At 52.5% G+C, this 17,239-nt stretch overlaps 1 long non-coding RNA gene across 1 annotated transcript; it reads right to left on the bottom strand.

Moving 5' to 3' along the window:
- Nucleotides 1-956: 956 nt before the first annotated feature.
- On the bottom strand, nt 957-1,968 carry LOC144217683 (uncharacterized). Its single transcript, XR_013330931.1, has 2 exons — nt 1,858-1,968; nt 957-1,284 (listed from the first exon to the last, which is right to left on the bottom strand). It is a non-coding gene; the product is annotated as an uncharacterized LOC144217683 (long non-coding RNA).
- Nucleotides 1,969-17,239: the final 15,271 nt, after the last annotated feature.

Raw genomic sequence — 17,239 nt, 5'->3', positions numbered from 1 at the left:
CACCCCCACCCCCACCCCCAGCAACTGCTAGTTTACTTTCTGTTTCTGAAGGTTTTGTACAAAAGGAATCATGTTCTGCGCGGCCTTTTATGTCTGGCTTCTTTCATGTCGTGTAAGGTTTTCAAGGGTCATTGACTGTAGTAGCGTGGAGCAGCATTTCATTCTTTTTTATGGCCGAGTAATATTCCACCGTCTGGATACAGGACCCTATGCTTATCAGTTCCTCCGCTGACGGACATTTCGGTAGTTTCCACTTTCTGGGGGGCTGTGAAGAGCGCCACTATGCACATTAGCGCGCAGGATCTTGTCTGAACACCTGTCTCCCATACCGCTGGCTATATGCCTGGACGCGGAAGTGCTGGGTCAGTGGTGATGATATTTTATACCCCCCGTGGCAGCGGGCCACACAAAGACCGTCAGATTCCCGCAGGACTGGGGAGCTCTTCATGCTTTTGTAATTATTAAGCTCACTCGCCTCAACTCACATAGTTCCAAGCTGATGAACTGTCCCGATGAATGGACCCGAGCCATTCTCTTCCAGGATGACGGAGATGATGCAATTCCTGCCTGAAGCCAAATGCTGACGGCTCAGGAGGCTGTGCCTGTGTCCCGTGGGTCTCTAGTGGGGACATCCAGGCAAAGGCCACCAGACAGCCATCCACAAGAGCAACAAGAAACCGTCCCCTTCCCACCTGTCTTCATGTCTTTTTCTTTTTAACTTAAAAAAAAAATGTTTATTTTTGAGGGAGAGAGAAGAGGGGAGGGAGCAGAGAGGGGGGGGACAGAGGATCCAAAGCGGGACCCCCCGCTGACGGGACCAAACCCGATATGAGTCGTGAACTCACATGTCGTGAGGTCATGACCTGAGCCGAAGTCTGATGCTCAACAGACCGAGCCCCAGGTGCCCCTGCATGTCTTCATTTCTAACAACTCTGACACTTTTCTTAGTAAAACAATTTAAAAAATTTTTTAATGTTTATTTTTGAGATAGAGAGAGAGGGAGACAGAGCGTGAGCAGGGAAGGGGCAGAGGGAGAGGGAGACACAGAATCCGAAGCAGGGTCCAGGCTCCGAGCCGTCAGCACAGAGCCCAACGCGGGGCTCGAACTCAGGAGCCACGCGATCATGACCTGAGCTGAAGTCGGATGTTCAAGTGACTGCGCCACTCAAGCGCCCCAGTAAAAACAGTTCTGAGACTTGCTGGAGTCTGATCGCAGCCCGTCTGCCGGCGCTCTCGCCATCCGCAGCTCCCAGTTCTCCATTTGCCTTAGTGTTGTGTTGCCAACTGACAATTTCAAAGACACAAAACTCTCAAGACCTTTCAGCAAGACATCTGACGGGTCAGGCCTAGGATGGGATACACGGCAGTGGAAAGCAGCACACAAAACCTAACCCACATCTCAGGGGATTAACACACTGCATGCAAACGCCCCTCGGGGCAACTGCCCTCCACGCACGCATTCGACCGGGCTAGCACAGCACTGTCCGGCGGGATTTTCTGTGATGACGGACTTCTGTCCAACACTAGGCCACGTGGTGTCACTGAGCACTTGAAATGTGAGCGTGACTGATGAGCTGAATGGTTTATTTTGGTCTATTTAAACGTGCAATCGGGGCGCCTGGGTGGCTCAGTAGGTTAAGCATACGATTTCAGCTCAGGTCATGATCTCACGGTTCCTGGGTTCGAGCCCCGCCTCGGGCTCTGTGCTGACAGCTCAGAGCCTGGAGCCTGTCTTCGGATTATCTGTGTCTCCCTCTCTGGCCCTCCCCTGCTCATGCTGTCTCTCTCTCTCTCAAAAATAAATAAAACATTTAAAAAAAGTGCAATCAAATAAGCGTGGCGTGTGCTAACGGTTACCTCATTGAGCAGTTGCAGATCGAAATTCCTGGAGTCTCCTGTGGCTGCAAACGGACACACCGCATCCTCAGTCCCCCAGGCTGCGGGAGACCGCAGAGAAGCCTGCACTGGCTCTTAAAGGCTTCAGCAAGGAAGTGACGCACATCGCCTCTACTCGCAGCCCATTGGCCAGAACAGGGACACGGCCCCGCTCACCTGCCCAGGTGGGCTGGGGATCGAGGTCTTCCTGTATTCAGGAAGGGGAGGTGAGCGGGAGGAATTGGGGAGCACTAGAAATATCTATCACGGTCCTTTTATTTTGATTTGGTCGTAGGCATGGAAGAGAAAAAGAAACTTCCTTGGTCCTATTTTTGCTTAACTGGGACAATTCACACCTTCAAGAAAAAAGGCAGCGAGAACGTCCCTCTCACCTCCTGAACCGGGAGACACAGTGAATTCTTGTCCAACAGCGACACCGTGTGGTCGTCTTGAGAACCGCACCCCATCACTCCGGGTAACCAGAGCATCCCGGTGGAATCACTTCCGGTCACTGAGATTTGGAAGAGTCGAGTGAATCAACATTTTTCAGTTTGCCGTGGGCTCGAACCCACGAACCGCGAGATCATGACCTGCGCTGAAGTTGGACGCTCAACCGACTGAGCCACCCAGGTGCGCCCCTCTCTCTCTTTAACAGCGAATGAATGAATGAACGAAAAAATAAATAAAATAAAATAAATAAAATAAAATAAAATAAAATAGATGAGAGGTAAGAAAATCTGCAGGCCTAGGGCTCCTGGGTGGTTCAGTTGGTTAAGCGTCGGATTCTTGATAGGCTGGGGTCATGATCTCATGGTTCACGAGTTCAAGCCCGGCGTCTGGGTCTGCGCCCACAGTGCGGAGCCTGCCTGGAATTCTCTCTCCCTCTCTCTCTCTCCCCCTCCCCCCTTCAAAAGAAATAAATAAACTTAAAGAAAAAGACCCAGAATCTGCAGGCCTTCAAGAGGTCAAGACGCCCAGCACTGCTCACCCCTGTATGGCTGGGGGACTCGCTCTAACCTTTCCTTGCCTCTAACCTTGAGATCCCTCTGCACTGGGTCTCGCCGCCCTCTGCATCTGATTCCTCAGCGCGCATTTCTGTCCCTACCAGGGTCTTCCGGTAAGCGGGAGCGGCTTTTNGCCTAAGAGCATTGGAGCGTTTGCTGAATGGGACCAGGACAGGGTCAGAGAGCTGGCTGGTGGGGACGGCCACAGGGGGGCAGCAGAGGAAAGGGCGAGAAGCCCCCCGCCCCCCAAGAGAAGCGTGGAGGGGTGCTCCCACCAGAGAGGGGGAGAAACAGAGGGAGGGGAAGGTGTGGAAAGGAGGGGGGCGGGGAAAGACTACAGATTTACAGAAAAATTGAGCAGCTTTATAGTCAGCATCCAGGTGCCTCTTATTAACATTTTCCATTAGCAGGTGCGTCTGTTACAGTGAATAAACCAAAATCGATACACGATTATTAACTAAAGGCCTTAACTTATTCAATCTTCCTTTGTTTTGCTGAATGTCTTTTTTCTTTTCTTTTTTTCAATTTTTAAAAAATGTTTATTAATTTTTTGAGAGAGAGAATGTGAGCAGGGGAGGGGCAGAGAGAGAGAGGGAGACACAGGATCTGAAGCAGGCTCCGGGCTCCGCGCTGTCAGCACAGAGCCGAACGCGGGACTCAAACTACAAGCTGGGAGATCATGACCTGAGCCGAAGTCGGATGCTTAACTGACTGAGCCCCCCAAGCGCTCCGACTTAATTTTTTGATTCAAAGCATGAATGCAAACAACTCTATCTGTGCACAGGGTCGTGTCACAATGTCACAATGCCTGGTCATTGCGGATGATTGAGATTCTGCAGTTTCGCCGGAGAGCATCTTGACTCTCTGTGACTTGTGGCGGGGAGGGGATCCCAGACGCCCCCCTGTGGGCACCCACTGCTGTAATGGAAGTCTCCCAGCCACCGAGGAAGTGTGAGCAGATGCCAGCAGTCCCTTGAGAAGGCTTTCACCATTCTCTGCCGACACTTCCCCATGTCCCCGTCACCTCTCCTCTGACCTGGCTGACATTCTGCCGAAGCTGACTTGACCCAAGAGGGTGGGGACAGGTGGTATGTCAGGTCAAGGCCAAGGAAACCTGCTGGGGGGAAGCCCAGGGGCTGAGGGGGTGGGGGACGGAGCAAAGAAGAGGGAAGAGCCAGGGTCTGTGCAGGGCAGAGAGGGGGGCGAAACCGGGGGAGATGTGCAGATGGGGGCTAGTCTGATGGCCCAAGAATGAGACCCCCCCCATTTCCTCAGCGCTCCCCGTAAATCCAGCTCCGTGGTGAGCGTGTAAGTGGCACATTCCATGTGATCCACAGCCACACATGTGGAGAGGGTGTGGTTGTTACCCAGAGTCTCATGGATGTCCACCTGTCCACAAGTCCTATTCCGAATAGTCCAGGAAGCTGATGGACTTGGCCCCGTCTGTTGGCACGGGAGGTTAAGGGCTGTGCTCTCCAGCTGGGCAGCCTGGCGCTCGGATGCTTGCTGTGTCCCCGGAAAGGCACCTGAATGCTCTGGTGTTTGGTGTGACGTCCTGTAGGCTGGTTGCCTTTCCAGGACCTTTTTCATAGGGAAATCAGAGCACCTAGGACAGCTCTGTCACGTGGGAAGTGCTGGGAGGGGGGCTGCCTCTTCTGCTTTTGAGAGCAAGAAACTCCAGTGCCTCAGTTTCCCCTTCTTTCGCCTCCCCATCTCTCCCCTCTCTCTCCCCCACTGTGTCTTGCCATTTCTCTGCCCCTCAGTCTCCTTGTGTGGTCTCAGTGTGTCCTTCTGTGTATATTGCTACCAGAGGGCTCTTTGAGAAGCAGGAGAGGGGTTCATTATATCCTGGTAGCTGTACTTCCCCATGCCAGTCTGTCACATGTCCCTCTAAATCCCCGCTAATTCTCCCTATGTTTTGCTGAGGCTGGCCTGACCTAAGGGGATTGGAGCATTTGCTAAATAGGAACATGACAGGGTCAGAGAGCTGGCGGTGGGGAAGTGCAGGGGCCAGGATGGTCACTGGGGGGCAGCAGAGAAAACTGGAGACAGGAGACAAGAGGGAATTGTGGGAGGATCTAGGGACCATGGACCCCCCCTCCCCGCCCCCAATACAGACTTTATAGATACTGACCCGTCCATGAATGGACGCTTGACATATGACAAGTTGCCAGCCTCCCCATCAACTGACAACTGACAATCCTCAAGAAAAAAGAAAAGCGAATCCCTACCTCACACCGTACAGATAATCAATTCTAGATGCATTAAAGACCTAACTATGAGGGGCTCCTCGGTGGCTCAGTCAGTTGAGCATCTGACTTTGGCTCAAGTCATGATCTCATGGTTCGTGGGTTCGAGCCCTGCAGTCGGGGTCTGCGCTTGACAGCTTGGAGCTGGAGCCTGCTTCGGATTCTGTGTCTCCCTCTCTGCCCCTCCCCTGCTCATGCTCTCTTTCTCTCTCAAAAATAAACATTAAAAAATAAAAAATAAAAAGACCTAAATGAGATAAAACTAAGAATATTTTAGAGAATAGAACAGAGTATTTTTATGACCAAGAGCTAATGATAAAGATTTCTTCCACAAAAAAAGCAAAAATAAGAGGGATTATCTTAGAGCAGAAAAGTAAACCAAACCAAATCAAACCAGAGCTCTCTTCAAAGCAGTACCCTGCGGACCTCAGACTGATGCCTCTGTAAACTGTTTCCAGTTTGTGACAAGGCGAGGAGACACATTGGATGCCAGCTGTTATGAACTTTTATGTCAAGTTGACAATGAGGCTTATCTTGTGAAAGTCACTGTTAATTTTTATTAAATAACTTTATTTTCCTTTATGGCGAATGGGGACACTGACGGGAAGGAAAAACGAAGAAACTGGCCTATAACAGATAATGAGAACCACTGAAAACAGAAGACACTGACATTGAGAAATTTCATTTATGAACAAAATACAAATAGGAAAAATACTTGCAATATATTGTCAAGAAGGGTGTAAGAGTAAATGGGTTAAAGACAAAAACGGAGCTCCTGGCTGGCTCAGTCCATAGAGAATGCAAGTCTTGATCTCAGGGTGGTGAGTTTGAGCCCTGCGTTGGGCTCTGAGCTGCCAGCAAAGAGCCTGCCTGGGATTCTGTCTCCCTCTCTCTCTGTCCCTCCCCTGCTCTCAAAAAATAAAAGAAGAAAACCTTAAAACAAAATAAAAAAGAAACACACCGTTGTGAGTACTCCTGATGTTCGATTAACAAGCAAGAGGACCTAACTTCTTGGCCATCAGTAAATGAATATCAAAACCACCGCAAAACCTCTGGCCGCAGATTGGCCAGCATCAAAATCTCTCCCATCCTCAGTGTTTAGGACTCTGATCGGGGTGCTCTGGGCGGGTGGAGGCTCGGAGAAAGCTCTCGGAGCATCCAGGAAGCAGACAGACAGGGGAGCAACCTTTCCATGCTACCCCTGGGAACCCACATACTCACGTGGGCCCTCAAGGCTGCGGGGACACTCACAGCAGCGCCTCGTGTGGCGGCCACACAGGGAGCACGAGATCCCACCTTCACAAGCGGGAAGAACCGAGGTGTGTTCCCGCCACCAGAGGGGTGATCCGGGGCGTAGCCGGAACCCCCAGTGACGTCACCACGCACGTGGACGCGGCGCGCGCACGCCCGGGCCCCCCTAGTCGCCTCTGGCCCCGCGGGAACTGCGGGACTTTTAGGGGGCAGATTCCCCTATAAATTCAGCAACATCATGAGTTCCGAGTCACCCTCTCCAGCGTCTTCTTCCTCTTGGTACCCGGACATCAAGGGGAAAGGGGGTCCCTCCAAGGGGACCTGGGGCGAGAAGGCCGCTGTGGAATTGGGGGCCAGCAAAGAGCCTGGCGAGAAGTCCCAGCCAAAGGAGCCCTGAGGCCAAGCGGGGCCGGAGGCTGCGACGGACTCCTGGGAGCCCAGCTCTGGGTTCCCCCAGCCTGGGTCGAGGCTGAGGGTGCTGGGCTCCGGTGGTGCCGGGAGGGCCCCCGAGGGGCTGTGCGGGGCCAGGCTGCAGGCGCCTGGGGGCCCTGGGAACACGGGGCCAGCAGGGGCGGGGGCAGAGTGGGGACTGGGGGCTCCCCGCCCTCGCGCTACGGGCGGTCCCTGCAGCCTAGCGTGCTTGGCGCGCCGGTTCTTGAACCACACCTGGAGGGGCAGAGGGGACACGGCGGGGGGGGAAGGGGCGAGGCAGGGGCACCTACCTGCCTCTGTCCCGGGCGTGCGGCGGCTCAGGAGACACAGGCAGCCTCGTAGCTCTCCCGAGGACCCCAGGCCCAATTCAAGGTGCCCGGGGTGCAGGGGGCAGTGGGGGCGGGGCTTGAACNAGCTGTGCACGAGAGGCGGCATCTGGACCAGCGCCCTTGGGTGCCGCCCTGGCTCTCCACCTTCCAGTCCGAGTGTCTGTAACTGTCTCAGTGTGCATGTCTTTGAAATGGGCCGATAACTGGCTGTCTCGTTATTCCAGGACCCACGGCCGTGGAAGGCAGGCAGGCTGAGCTCCCCAGCTTGGCCAGGCCGATGCCTCAGGCGGGCTCCCACCTCACCGGCCCCCCAGCCCCTCCCATCCAGGCCCAAAGCCACCCTGCAGCTTGGGGGCTGGCGGCCGTGCACCAGGCCCTCTGCTCGGCCCATCCCAGGAGTTTAATCCCACGCCCCAGCTGCACGAAGTCCCCACAGCACAGTGCGGGACGCCCTCCCTGCCAGGGGCCTCCTCCCGGGGTGCAGGGCCTCCCGGCCTCCAAAGGCCCAGGGCCTCCCAGCCTCCGCCACCGTGGCCACCCTGCAGCTCAGCCCCCCAGGCGCACCCCCGGGAGGGCCGGGCTCCTGCATCCTCGATGCTGCTCCGCTGCCTTGATGTGGGGCTCTGCCCACTGCACCTGGGCCTTAAATCCCACCCAGACGCACCCTGAGGGTCCTGGGACTCTCCCTCTCTCCCCACCCTCAGCCCCGCCCCCTCACTCCTGGGGAGTGAGTAATCCTTTCCTGACTGAGCAGCTTCTGCACAGCGACCAGGGGCTGGGGGCTGGGGCCTCAGTGGCAAGACCCTGTGGTCCCACCCGCAGGGGGCCCTAGCCCAGGGAACCCCGCATTGGCCCTTGTGGGGATCCCCATCCCAGGAAAGGGCCCCTCAGCCGGTTCCCCAGGGGTCATCCCCCCAGTCCTGGGGGCCCCTCCCCCCACTTCCCTGTCCAGCCCCCTCCTCTCCTGCCTGGTGGGTCCAGCAGCCTCCCCGCCGTCTCCCAACCCCATGCTGGCCCTCTGGTCCCTTCTCTGAGTCTCCCCCAAGTCCTGGACGGGGCGGGTGCTAAGACACACGGGCCCTGTGATGGTTTGGGGTCCCTGCGGGTCTAGGCCCTATGGGGTCGATGGGGGTGCAGGTGGGCAGCCGCTCCTGCGTCTTTGTGAATGAATGAGCCCGGGCTGCCTTAGGTGCTGGGCTTGGAAGCCAGGGTCCCAGTCCCCCCCGCCTCCCCCCGGGCTGCATAGACCCACATCTAGACAGGCTGAGCTCCTCGCTGGCCTGGGGTCTGCTCAGCACTTGAGTCTGGGAAGAACACCACTTACAAGCCTCAGTTCCCCTGCGGGGAGGAGGCTTTTGTGATCATCAGTGGGACAGGAACGTTAGATAGACGGCGATCTCACACACAGTGATCCGTAGCAAAGGGATCTTGTTGAAGGTTGGCATGGCTCTCTTGAACTGCCCCATCATCTCACAGTGACATCACACCATCACCCGCGCGTCCCTTTCCGGCAGCATTCTGCCTTAATTGGACAGTTTTCTCCTTCTTGGGCAGGTGGGAGCCCAGGCGTCACCCAGTCGAGGGCTCTGCTCTCAACAGGAAGCGTCTAGCAATGTCCTTGGCCTTTAAGATGTGACCAGAAGCCACCTTCTTTCTGATTTTTAATTTGTATTTAGTTTTTAAAGTTTATTTATTTTGACAGAGAGAAAGGGCAAGTGGGGGAGAGGCAGAGAGAGGGAGAGAGAGAGAATCCCAAGCAGGCTCTGCACTGTTAGCATGAACCCTAATGTGTGGCTCCAGTCCACGAACTGTGAAATCATGACCTGAGCTTAACCGACTGAGCCACCCAGGTGCCGCAAGTGTGACAGTTCACTGGGAACCCAGGGGTGACCGGGAAAGCAGTGCCCCTGGCCTCAGAGATTTTGCTGTGTAGCAACTGAATTGTCCAACAGAGGCGTGAATGGATGGACTCACTCACCCATGCTCTGCGAATATGCCTCTAAATACAAGAGAGTTATGGCCCCCCCATAAGAGGAAGAGCAAAAAGGTGACAGCAATTTGACATCTCTGTCAATGGATGAAGGGAGAAAAGCAATGCCGTCTACTCATATGCTCACACAATGGAATGTCATCTAACCATAAAGGAAGGATGGATGCACCTTGCAACCATGATATTGAGTGAAAGAAGCCAGACCCAAGAGGTCACGTATGTATGATTCCGTTTACACGAGATGTGCAGAATAGAGAAAATCTATGGAGACACAAGCTAGATGATTAGTTGCCGGGAAATGGGGGTGGGGACCATGGGACTACGTGGTGACAGGTACGGGACTTCCACTTGGGATGATGTCATTCCGAAGACTAGTTCTGGGGATGTGCTCGCAATAAAAAACAAAAACAAAAACAAAAAACAAACCATTGAATGGGACACCTTCCCATGGGTGATTTTATATGCTGTGGATGCATTAATGAAATGCTTATTATATTGCCCACTGGTTTGATGCAGATCTGAGTGACAAGTTTCGTCAAGACCTAAGTGGGGCACAGGCTGGGGAACACGGATTTCTGCTGCCATTGATGGAGTCAAGGTTGGTCAGAAAAAGAATTTCTGGAGATTTTGGAGCCCAAGTGGATGATCTGAGAAAGAGCCAAATGAGCACAGCACTCTTCTGCCTCAGGGGTTTTATCAGGAGAGGTTTATCCCGGGAGAAACTTTGGCCGCTGTGAACACGCACAAATGTATCTATTTGCAATTTCAAGCGATGGAGTCAATGACATGCGTTCATGTTCACGAATAAGGGAAAGATTAAAAAGCTCTCAGCAACCTCTGACCGTAGAATGCTAATGAGCAGTGGGAAGGAATCAGGGGTAGAACTTTTAGAAACGGTTGGTGATTTTTAGTGTATGTTTTATTTTGTTCGAGAGGCGGAGGTCTGTCTTCTTTTTACAGAATAAATGTGTCCCGAACACGGAGTCCTTGGTGGGTTCTTAGTTTAGTTTTTTTGTTTTTGCTTTTTGCTATGGAGTCCCCTCCTCAAGGGTTAGAAGGGCACACATTTAGTGACCAATGCTGTGTTAAATGATTGAATGCAGTTGCTGACATCCAGTAATGTCTCAGGCACATTGGTGATTTTTGAGAATGCATGGATTTAATAAGCACACTGAAAAGATACATACACGAGGGGCGCCTGGGTGGTTCTGTCGGTTAAGCGTCTGACTTCGGCTCAGGTCATGATCTCATGGTTCATGGGTTCGAGCCCCGCGTCGGGCTCTGTGCTGACAGCTCAGAGCCTGGAGCCTGCTTCAGATTCTGTGTCTCCCTCTCTCTCTGACCCTTCCCTGCTCACGCTGGCTGTCTGTCTGTCTCTCAGAAATAAATAAAACATTAAAAAAAATTAAAAAAAAAAGAAAAGATACATACTCGTACACATATATCCTATGTTCACCGGCAACAGTAAGGCACCCAGCAACTGATTAATTACCCAGGGATTACGGAGAATGTCAGATGCTTATTTTCTCTCGTTTCTACTGCTCATTATTATTATTTGTTTAATTTACAAGAAGAAATACAAGGAACATTTCTGGCTTTGGCCGTTGCCCAGGGCACATCGATGCTTGGCCCTCTGTTCTGAACCCGACTCCTTCCAGGGCTGGGTAGAATCCCGGTGGGTGCAGAGCCCCCCTCGGACAGCAGGGGGAGCAAGAGCTCCTAAGGGTTTCCCATTGGGTTTCCCAGACTGGCAGCCAATTTCCAGAAACACAGGGATGGGGAGGTTGTCTGTAGCCCTTGTCTGAGCAACAAAGGAGGGGAGTGGGAAGGGAGGCGATGGAGACCGGTGCTAAGAAGAAAGGATTAACCCATTTATCTCTGATTCAGTTAGAACCGAAACAATGGCTTCCCCCCTCCGTTAATGCCTTATCTCTTCTGCAACTCCCTCCCGGGCAGGCCTTGATTTTGGTCCACTCGTGTGATCGTGTGATCGACCTGCTTCTGCCTCCCGCCCCCAGGATGCTCACGGAGAGCCAGACACCTTCCTCTCTGTGTGCAAAGAGAGGCATCACTCCCTGAGGGAAGGGGGGCCCAGGGTGGGGAGGTCAAATGGGGAGGTGAAACCAGAGCAAGCTGAACGTTGAAGACAACATTGGAGAGATGGGCAGTTGGGGGTGAGGGGGTTGGCCTTCTAGAACCTTCTGGCCTAACCCTAGAACCTTCTAGCCTAACTTTCTGTGATGGATATTCCTCTCTGTGTCTCTCAGCTTCCTCTTTCATTTTTGAAATACACTCCATCCTCATTATTCATGGCGTCCGTATTTGCGAATCTGCCTACTTGCGGAAATTTGTCACCCCAAAATGAATACTCCCCACATTTTCTTGGTTTTTCACAGACAAGTGCTGAGTGTTGAAAAGATCGTGTGATGGACTTCGCATCGTTTCAAGCTGCCTTTTTGGTTCAGCTCTTATACTGTAAACAAGTGTCCTTTGGAGGAATATTTAGGGCCACATTTTTTTTTGTGTGTGTTATAAAAATAGAAGTGCCTGCGTGGCTCAGTCAGGCATCTCTCTTTTCTTTTTTAAACATTTTTTAAATGTTTATTTCAGAGAGAGACAGAGCATGAATGGGGGAGTAGCAGAGAGAGGGGGAGACACAGAATCTGAGGCAGGCTCCAGGCTCTGAGCTGTCAGCACAGAGCCCCACGCGGAGCTCGAACCCACGAACCGTGAGATCATGACCGGAGCCGCAGTCGGATGCTCAACAGACTGAGCCACCCAGGCACCCGAAGCATCTAACTCTTGATCTCAGCTCAAGTCATGATCTTATGGTTCATGGGATCGACCCCCAGTGCAGAGCCTGCTTGGGATTCTCTCTCTCTCTGTCTGCCCCTCCCCCACATGTGCGCGCTTTCTCTCTCTCTGTCTCTCTCTCTCTCTCTCAATCAAAATAAATAGATAAATTTAAAAAAAACTTAAAAGAACACAACTCCCCCAAATTATGGTAAATTATATCTAACCTGATATTTATCATTTTAACCATCTGTAAGTATACAATTAGTGGCATTAAATGCAGTCACAATACCGTGTAACCACAGCACTGTCTGTCCTTAAAACTGGGTTGTTGCCTCCAACAGAAACGAGAACGCCTCCTTCTGCCCTTCCCACGGCCCTGGGACTCCCCAATCCATTTCCTGTCTGTATGAGTTTGACCAGGTACTTCACGTAAGTGGAATCATGCGATATTTGTCCTTCCGTGTCCGGCTTCCTCGCCAAGCGCAGTCTTCCATGTTCACCCTCGGTGTAGCGAGTACGAATGGTCCGTTCCTTTTCGGTGGCCAGGTAATATTCCATCGTCTGGATGGGCCACACTTTGTTTCTCCATCTACCTGTTGACGGACACTCGGGCGGCTTTGGCTTCTGGGAATAACGCTGCGGCACACGTGGGTACACGGGTATCTGTTTGAGCGTCTGCTTTCCGTGTGGAATTGCTGGGTCAGGGGGCATTTTCACTCCAGTTGGTGGTGATTGTGCTTAACATGCACAATCCCCCATAACCCTCAAGTGCTGTCTGGTCCAAGAAAGCTGGGCTGTGCCATAGGGAGAAAATCCGTGCTTCCTTCAGGCGTGGGTTTAGACTGCTGTTGGCCAGGAGTGTCTGGGTGGTGCGGTCGGTTAAGCGTCCGACTTCGGCTCAGGTCATGATCTCATGGTTCGTGGGTTCGAGCCCCGCGTCGGCCTCCCTCTCCCTCTGATCCTCTCCTGCTCATGCTCTCTCTCTCTCTCTCTCTCTCTCATAAATAAATAAAATATTGAAAAAAAAAAGACTGCTTTGGCCAGTATCACAATATATGTTGATATCTATTAAATCATGAGTCTTTAGGGGCGCCTGGGGGGCTCAGCCAGTTAAGCGTCCGACTCAATCTCAGCTCAGGTCTCGATCTCACGGTTCTGAGTTTGAGCCCCGAGTTAGGCTCTGAGCTGGGCATGAAGCCTACTTAAAAAAAAAAAAAAAAGGTAACTTCCCAATCTGAACTTTACAGGAAGGGGCTATGATAAGGCTACAGTCTAATCTGGTGGGGAGGTAGGGGTTCCAAAAATTCCCAGGGAAGTGCCGGGGCCCTGGGTAGAGCGGACCCCAGTGCAGGTTCCCTGACCACACAGCCGTCTGCCTCCGCCAGTTCGTCCTGATGTCATGCCCTCTGCCCTATTCAGAAAGTTCCAGAAAGAATGTGGTCTGTGAGTTCCTGGGGGGATTTCTACAGATGGGTGTCATTGGGAAGAGGCCTAGAACTTTCATCAGATGCTGAAGGCTACCGACTCTCCTGCCCCGGAAATCCTTAGTCTCACCACTGTCCGTCCTGCTGTCTGTGAAGGAAGTTGGGGGTAGGGCAGCTGAGGACAGTCAACATCTGTCCCATAAAACACTCCCTGCCTGGGGCGCCTCGGGGGCTCAGTCGGTTAAGTGTCCGACTTTGGCTCGGGTTATGATCTCACGGTTCGTGGGTTCGATCCCTGCGTTGGGCTCTGTGCTGATGGCTCAGAGCCTGGAGCCTGTTTCAGATTCTGTGTCTCCCTCTCTCTCTGTCCCTCCCCCGCTCATGCTCTATCTCTCTCTCAAGAATAAATGAAACATTAAAAAAAAAAACCCATGGTTGCGCCTGGGTGGCTTAGTCGGTTAAGCGTCCGACTTTCGCTTAGGTCATGATCTCGCGGTTCGTGGGTTCGAGCCCCGCGTCGGGCTCTGTGCTGACTGCCAGCTCGGAGCCTGGAGCCTGTTTCCAGTTCTGTGTCTCCCTCTCTCTCTGACCCTCCCCTGCTCATGCTGTCTCTCTCTCTCTCCTAGAAATAAAAAAAACCCAAAAAACAAAAAACAAAACCCAAACACTCCCTGCCCTCCCTGCCACTCGGGGTCCCCCTCTCCCCGCCCCTGTCTCCTCCTGGGATCTCAGCGGGTGAGATTCTCAGACCTCCTCCTCGTGGGGTTTCAGATAAGCAGGAGTTTTTATTCGATCCTGACAGTCTGTCCCTTCCCCTCCCCCATAGCCTGTCACGTGTGCCCCCTCCCCCAAATCTGATCTAATTCCCTCTCTGCTCCGCCGAGGTCGGCCTGGTCTAAGAGGATTGGAGCATTTGCTAAACGGGACCAGGACAGGGTCAGAGAGCCAGGTGCGGGGAGACCCGGGGGCCAGGGCGGCCACGGGGGGGCGGCAGAGGAGATGAGGAGGCAGAGGAGCAGAGAAGGGGTGAGGGGAACAGAGCTAGCACCCGCAGGGTGTTTAGGAAACTACATTACAAGGGTTAGGAGGGCGCCAACATTGTTCATTTAAAAAATTTATCGTGAACCTATAGCCCAATTTCCTTTCCGCTCCCCCTTCTCTGTCCTTTTGGAAGTTACAGGGGGCTCTGGAGACCGGGAAAATGAGGTGTAGTTGTGCAGGTCTGGGGGCATCCGAGAGATGACCTGGGAATGTTCCAGAAGGGTCTGACCTGTCAGGAATGAATGCAGAGCCCTGAGGTCTGGCTCTAACATGACGCATCATCCTTGTAGCTTTGAAGTGCCCAAGTAGAGGGTTGAGCATAGAATTTTAAATACATTTTAAATAAATTTAAACGTATTTAAAATATTTTTAATTTTTTTTAACTAAAAGAATATTTATTTATTTTTGAGAGGGCGGGGAGGGGCGGCGGGCAGGGGACAGAGGATCCAAAGCAGGCTCCACACTGACAGCAGAGAGCCCGACGCGGGGCTCAAACTCATGAACTGTGAGATCATGCCCTGANTCTCTCTCTCTCTCTCCTGGAAATAAATAAAACATTAAAAAAAATAATAAAAATAAATAAATAAAACTTAAAAAAAAAAAAGAGTGATTGACATAACCAATATCAACAAAGCTCTCTGGGTCCTTACTGACTTTCCCGGGTGTGTCCTTCCTGGTGACACACTTTCTTTTCTTTTCTTTTAATTTTTAACATTTATTTACTTCTGAGAGACAGAGTGTGAGCCGGGGAGGGACAGAGAGAGAGGGAGTCACAGAATTGGAAGCAGGCTCCAGGCTCTGAGCTGTCAGCACAGAGCCCAACGCGGGGCTCAAACCCACGAACCGTGAGATGATGACCTGAGCCGAAGACAGGTGCTTAAGTGACTGAGCCACCCAGGTGCCCTTCCAGGTCACACTTTCAATGGCAGACCAACAAAGGCCCAAATATTGTCTCCAATCGTCATTAGCTGTGTGTCTCTGAGTATCTGTTTCTTCTCCTAGGAAGACTGGAGTTGATAATTCTCACCTCAAGACCTGATGACACTTCCAGCGTACACACCGCTGTGGAGGGTCTGGTTATATCGAAACATGGCCCTGAGTTTGGTCAGCATCCCTTCTGTAGGTCAATATCTCCTCCGCAAAGTAGGGAGCAACTTGCCCCATTTCCCTGGGTTCGGGGGTCCCTGGGATGTGGGACTTTCTGTGCTTAAACCAGGACAGTCCCAAGAAAACTGGGTTGGCCGTCACCTTATCCCTATGTCCCTCAAGGGCCCCATCTTTTGGGAACTCTGTGTGTCCCTATGGTCCAGCCATTACAGGGCTAATGTCCCGGGGACCTGCCATTACTGTTGGGGCCCAAGGTGCATCACATATATGTGCATGTATGTATCTACACATATGGAATAGACAGAGCATGTAACATATAATGTCATGTGATATAATAATATATAGTACATATAACACACGTGTGTGTATCTACATCTCGCTGACATGTGTGAAGAAAAGCACAGCTTGACAAATCTTCACAAAGTGAACACACACAGTTACCAGCACCGAGATCAAGAAATGGACATAACCAGACCCCCAGGGGGGCTTCTTGCGTCCCCCTTCCCGCTGCTCCCCCCCACTCACCAATGGCAACCATTAATTGACTTCTTTTTTTTTTTAATGTTTTATTTATTTCTAGGAGAGAGAGAGAGAGAGAGAGACAGCGTGAGCAGGGGAGGGTCAGAGAGAGAGGGAGTCACAGACTGAAGCAGGCTCCAGGCTCTGAGCTGGAGGCAGCACAGAGCCCGACGCGGGGCTCGAACCCACAAACTGCGAGATCATGACCTAAGCGAAAGTCGGACGCTTAACCGACTAAGCTACCCAGGCGCCCCTATTATCTTGACTTCTAACCCCATAGATTCAGGGTGCCAGATGTACTCTGCGTCAATGGAACCATACCATATTCTCTCTCTTTCCTGCCTGGCTTCTTCTTCTTCTTCTTTTTTTTAATGTTTATTTATTTTTGAGAGAGAGAGCGAGCTAGAGTGCAAGAGGGGTAGGGGCAGAGAGAGAGAGGGAGAGAAAGAGAATCCCAAGCAGGCGCTGCACACAGAGCCCTGTGCGGGGCTCGAACCCATGAACCATGAGATCATGACCTGAGCCAAAGTCAGACCCCCAACCGACTGAGCCACCAGGTGCCCTGGCACAGGCTCACCATTTAACAATCTTGCCACATGGCTTCCTGGAGGGGCCGTACTGCCTATGTGTCACCAGCCGTGCGTGAGGCAACACACAGAATCCTCAGTTTCTCAGTTTAGCCATGTGGTGGGACATAGAGGCATCATCTCGAGGTCTTACATTCCATTTGCCTTGTGACCCATGACACCGTGCCCTGCGTCATGCCTGGATGGACCGTGTACTCTCCTCGATTCTGAAACGTCTGAATAAGTCCTCTGCAACCTGGTAAACTTCAAGGCAATGATGTTTTATCTTCCCAAAGGCTGGGCTAAGGGAGACCACTCCCCCTGCCCCAAGGCCCAACCTGGGGGACCCGAGACCGGCACCTGGGGCTTCCGATGTTCACTCGCCACTGGGTCCAGGGTCCCATCTGAGCAGGTGCTCCGACAGGTGAGGCCTGAAGGCTCACACCCCCTTTGTGGGTGGTCAAGGAGATAATCCCATTCTACAGGTGGGGAAACTGAGCCTGAGGGATGCAGGGGAAAGTGTCTGCTCCTGGACAGACCAGATCACATAGATCTGGGCACAGAGTGGATTTTTCTTTCAGTTGTGGCCCCAATTAAGGCTTTGATCTTCGATCAAGAGCCAAAGTTCCAGCACCTGCTAGGGTGGGCAGGTGGGG

Source organism: Crocuta crocuta, unplaced genomic scaffold (genome assembly GCF_008692635.1).
Source record: "Crocuta crocuta isolate KB4526 unplaced genomic scaffold, BGI_CrCroc_1.0 scaffold334, whole genome shotgun sequence".
Taxonomy (NCBI): domain Eukaryota; kingdom Metazoa; phylum Chordata; class Mammalia; order Carnivora; family Hyaenidae; genus Crocuta; species Crocuta crocuta.
Note: the sequence above shows the minus strand (reverse complement) of the source record. Positions and strands in the feature narration are given on the sequence as shown.